The sequence below is a fragment of the Perna viridis genome, chromosome 6 (genome assembly GCF_037379345.1).
Source record: "Perna viridis isolate PV_CMFRI_1.1 ecotype Kerala chromosome 6, ASM3737934v1, whole genome shotgun sequence".
NCBI classification, from domain to species: domain Eukaryota; kingdom Metazoa; phylum Mollusca; class Bivalvia; order Mytilida; family Mytilidae; genus Perna; species Perna viridis.
Genome location: NC_142450.1, coordinates 36,364,374 through 36,370,373, shown reverse-complemented (window position 1 = coordinate 36,370,373; position 6,000 = coordinate 36,364,374).

Here is a 6,000-nt window from a genome sequence, read left to right as displayed (position 1 = left end):
AATAATTTGTATGGATTTGTCTTTGAAATATGGAGCGATTTTGTTGGTAACGTTTCTGTGATGGAGGATGTTAGCCAAATAAATTGCATCTATACCCTTGTTGACAAACGGTAGTGGAAGAAACGATCGTTTCCCTTCATCTTGACTTTTCACACGAACTGGTTTAAAGAGTCTGTGAAAACCAATATCTTAAATGATGGCAACAAGTCTGTATAATGATGTGGTAGAGTCAGAAACAGGAGTGTCAAGACTTGTTTTGTATAGACGTTTGTTTCTAATCAATCCTTCTTTATTTTCACACACCCACAATGGTATTCAAATGATAAAGATAATTTTACGTGTTAAAATTGCTTTCCTATTATTTCAGATTAGTTATAGCAATCGTAAAAACCAAGCTTTAACAAGTTTTTATAAAAAAAACAAAACAAAACAGTTTAACAGGTACAAAAATCAAAATGGTTTCGATATTAAATACAGCACATGTAACAGAACGAATCTCACAGAAAACAAAAAAAAAATAAATCAGTCTCGTGGCATTAACTTAAACGGATCATTGACCCGGTTTTTTCTTGAGTTATCAACTTAAATGTTACTGCCGTCATTTACTCAAAAGATTATTTTAACTTTTCAGTGCCCTGGTACATGTAGTAGAAGAAAAATGTAATGATGGTCTCCAATGAGTGAAAAAAAAGTTTCCAAAATATATCCCGAGGGTTTTAACATGTTATTCTTTCGGGCAATCTATACTTTTTTGTCTCCACTCGATTTTGATTTTTCTATCCAACACCCCTCAGTTTTATTTCTGTTTAGTAAACATTCAGAAAATTTCAAAACAATTTCAACTCTTTTAATTTAAAAAATGGATCCCGATTTTTTTCAGCAATTCCAGTTTCCGTTGGTAAGTATGTCACTGAATTGTCAATCTCTTTTTCGTTTTGGTTTGGTTATTTCCTTTTACTTTGGTATTTTTGCCAATATTTTCCATTTGGCCAAGAACTCAAATACAAGCAAACAGAAAGATACAATCATATATTTTATTTATCCGTAAACACCTAGTTACACAATAGTTCATTTCATAATAAGTTATCTAAAATTGAATATAAATAAGAGCAAGTCATGGTAACAATAAATTAAGAGAGTTATCTTCATTGTGTAATAAGACAGCATAAATAAACGCAAATGCACTGCCAATAAATAGCATTGAATAGCAATAAATAAATGTCAATAAATAGTTTTTCTCTAAAAACAATCATTTTAGAACATCTAAATTAGGCCACAAAAATTATATAAAAGATCAATCGACCTAAATTCACATTGACTCTAGATTTAAGGAGTATCTTATTAATATAATATAATATAATTATATATATTAATTTGACTAGTTTAAATATTTTAAATTGTATTCAGTATTATACTTTCATAAAAAAGACAAAATGTATGAATTATCAGGAAACTTCATCCACATGTTTAATGAGAATAGTCTCAAAAAACATATAATAGATTTATTAACAAAACTTTACATCGCTGAGATGCTTTGAGTTTGTTTCAGAATGTCACAAAATAAAACGTTTAGCTGAGTTAGGTCTTGTGTACCCTCTTAAGTGAAATCATGCGTTGAATGAATTAGTATTGTGACATTTTAAGATCACGTGTAGAATTTAAAAAATCACTAGAAAAATTATATCATACATGAAAGAAAATTAACATACAATAATGAGCACAACATGATACCTTTACCATTATACTTCTACATCTGCTCGTTAATTTTTTGTTTTGGTCTGGATAAAATTGGAGTTAGTAATCCAACACACAACAAAATGCCCATAAATGCTTGCTTTTTACATAAACTGAGAAATGATTACCAACCCTTTAATGTGATATATATCTAAAAAGCAGTACTGAATAAAAATCGAAATAAAATGTTTTCGGTTAGATCTGCACCTTTGGCTTTGCACTTTTCACCACTAACACTACATTCATGATATATGGGTAGATAGCACATAGTGAATGTAGAAAACTAATAATAAAGTCGATGCGATGATAAATTAAAAGCAAAATGAAGTTTTACAATGTTCTTAATTACGTACGGCCTTTTTAAAGCAAAAAACAAATCTTTGAATTTGAAATGGTCCTTTCACGGATCCTAGAACGTGAAGAATTTTGATAAACTGGTGCTTAAGGTAATATTATTTTCAAAATGACAAAACTATTTCAACCGTAAGTTATAAAAATTGCATAGTGATAGTGCCTGAAGATATTTATACCATTAAGAATGTAATAGCATTGAAAATGTTTGTAAACAAGGAACGTGCAAAATAATATCTTGACACCATTTAAACATATTCCAAACATGACAAAATGTTTTAATTGGTTGAAAAATATTACTACGTAAGTAATTTCTGTACCAATAAATCTATCATATCTATATATTGGGTTTTTTTTCGGAAATTTGTAAATTTAATTCATAAGGAAATTCTTCTTTACCTGGAGTTATACTTGGTCATAGCTTAATTGTATACAGACATTGTCCTCACCACTTTAGGTTTATCATTCCGTTGAACCTTATTTCATTTCAGATAGCAAATTATAGGATGAAAATTTCACAAGGAAAGTTTCCCATACCTTTCTACACCTTCAAATATACAAATCAATTAATTTACCCGCAAAATATTGTGAACCGTTTGCTATATAAACCAATGCTGCTTGATGAAGGTAATTCCTATTGAAATTTCATTGACGGTTGGAGATACTTCGCTATGTTCTAATAAACACTTAAAAGCTGTCAATCACGTCATGTTTATAACGACCGAAATATTTTAGAGTGACAACCTTGATAATGAGCTACTTATCATCAGATGTCTATCAAGATGATGTTGAATATTTTTTTATTCATTGAGTTAACTAAGTTTGATTCTTTTGTATTTCTACTTCTGTCAAATATGGAGATACATGTGTTAAGTTGTTTCCTTACAAATCAAAACACGACAAACCTGTTTTACAATCTTTGTATGCTATTGATGGTGAAACATCCATCAGTAAAAAAAATATCTTTTCACGATTGGCTTGTTCCGATTTGAAAGTAAATCGACAAATAAACCATATAATTGTAATAAAAGCAAGATATATCTGAACTCTTAATTCAAGTTCTTTGTGACATTTTTTTTTATGTTTTATTGCAATAATGAGTTATTAAACTTGCACCTGCAGAAAGGTACTCAACAAATAAGCAAATTTTATGTTCATGTAACATATTTATATTCTTTTTTTTTTAAGATAGATATGATATAACTAGTTGTACTGATTTATTATATTATATTTGGTTTATTTGTGAACAACATGTACTTTTTATATTTTTAAAATATTTTAATGTCTATTAATTTAAAGGATTTAACATAATATCGACGTAAAATTTGAGTTAAATAGACCGTTATCACAACGATTTGAATTTTGATAAAGCTCTATTTACAATTAAGCTTTATTATTATATAGATAGCAGTGATTTACTTAATGTTCCTAGTGTAATTTTATTCGATAATTCACATGGTGATACAAATTCTGTAATTTCACTCTCAAACTATCTCCCGCCAAAACGTAACAATACGAATATCAATCCGCCGTTCACAAAATTTAAATCCATGTTGAAATTAGCAATGAATAGTAGAAGAAATCTATATAATAAATATGATAATCACTCATGCCAAGAACACATATAGATTTAACTGGTGGGCGAAAGCACTGCCTTGTCTTGTAAATGCTCTACTACAAGTGTGGCACCGAAAAATGTTCGAGTAAATTGTATTGCGCCTTGTTTCATAACAACGGAATTAGGTTCTACTATATAGATAGGTAACTGTAGATAACGTTATGACGTTTTGTGGAAATAAGGCTACATTGAGACACTTAAACAAGCAAATCCAATACTTTTTTCTTGTAAAATATATTTTTTTCTAAAGCTTACATGGTCGAGATAGATATTCTTCTATATTTTGTGGCCATGTTAACATAATAAAAAATGTATCAGTTTTCATGAAAATGTTTGGGTGTCTGTCCAAAATTAATTGTCAGAAAACAGATTTTTAAAATATCAGACACTTTAAAACTGCCAGAAAAAGTAAGCGGGCATTGCAATATTGTTAAAAAAAAAAAAAATAAATAAATAAATAAAAAATAAAAAAAAAAAATAAAAAAACCGAAAATAGGTGTACCATTTTCTGCTCATTTGTTCATGATTTTTATTTTTTAAAGTTAGTGCGAAAGTTTGCATTTTTTTTTAAAAACAGGTATTTGGTGCAGCAAAGGGGACCAAAACTATTAAACCTGTTCTACTACCCACAATCAATAATTCCACGACGAAGTTACACCTTCAATGTTTAAGTTTTACCAAATTAGTCCAGATAAATTTTATTTACGAAACAGTGCACTTCAATCCCATCTGAATAGTGCAGTTTTAAGTAGATTTGCATTGGGTAATTCGGAATTATTACAATTGATTTCACCTAAGAATCCTTTGGGCAGGTACGGTTCTCCTGAGGAGTGTACCGGGGTTGTTTCCTTTCTCTGTTCAGATGATGTATTGTATATTACTGGCGAAACTGTTCTGATTTTTCAAACCGCACTTTCACATGACCAGCAAAAAAGCTAGATTTGCATGATTGTATTCATCAATTTTTTTCATACTCCACACAAGACAGGAATATATGTTTTATTACTTTTGAGAGAAGAATATTTATATGATAGTCATGTGAAATTTCTTGGATTTTCTTTGTTGATAAAACACGAACGTTTGTGTCGTCATGAAGTCTTGTTAAAAGAGACACAACGCACAACTCATGAAATCAATCAAATACCACCAGAAATGCGACACTATGAAATCTCAGAGGTCACCAAAAGGTCTTCAATAAATGTAAATACAACTACAAGTAAGCTCTGAGGGGCCCATGCAACAAATTAAATAAAATTAAAATAATGTAATTAAATCAACGGTAACAGGACGATGACACTACCAAAATAAACTTAAATGACAAAACGACACGAAGACATATCGATAACTAACATTTTATTAAATACTATTGACATTAGAATAATGTACATTTGATGCATATACTTCTGGTTTATACCTTGGCCTTAACTTATACATTGATAGCTAGCCTACATTTCCCGGGTTAAAGCTTTTAGAAGGCTCTGTCGATTATGACAGATTTGACATCCTACCCGAGGGCGTTTGAAATTTTCTAGTCTTGCATTTTTTGTGGTGTTCAATATCTTTTTTCAATTTTAAAACTGATATTAGAACCAGTCCGCTGATGTAAAACGTCATACTCGCTAAAATAATAGTAAAGCTAATTATTTAAACACGATCTTTCATTGTACAGCAAATATTCCGTCAAATAAATAGTATGTTCAGTCTTTGTTGATATCATTACTACAGAATATTTATGGTTGTCATCACAATTTGATTGACTGATATTTAGTTTCTATCTTCTAGATGAGACACTATGAAAGTTTAGTGTCACGTCTAACAGAATTGAAAACCAATTGAATTCGACCCTTACACGTACGGAATTTTATTTTTGTTGTTTTACATATATGTAATTGAACTTATTCTGTTTTCTGCATGGTGAATGTTGATTGTCATTCTCTCCTGGTTTTACTTTTGAACATGTACATGTGTCTTCAATTGGCTTTTTCTTCTTCTTGTAATGTCATAAAATTTTTATGTTGACATTATTGACATTTTATATTTTCAAGCATTTTGATCAGATGATCAAGTATCAAAATTTTATACGTGTTTGTTTTCTATGACATTCATGTATATATATGTATGTAAAGTAATAATTGGAGTAGAAACATGCTTTGTTAGGAAGGGCACTCCACGGCACGGCAAAGGTACATTATAAAATTCTTTATAACAAGTCATTGCAATTTTTGAAGACAAGTACAATTATTGTAATTAGAATAAAAAACAACTGTTCTCTTTACAAAAATGTATAAAACTACATG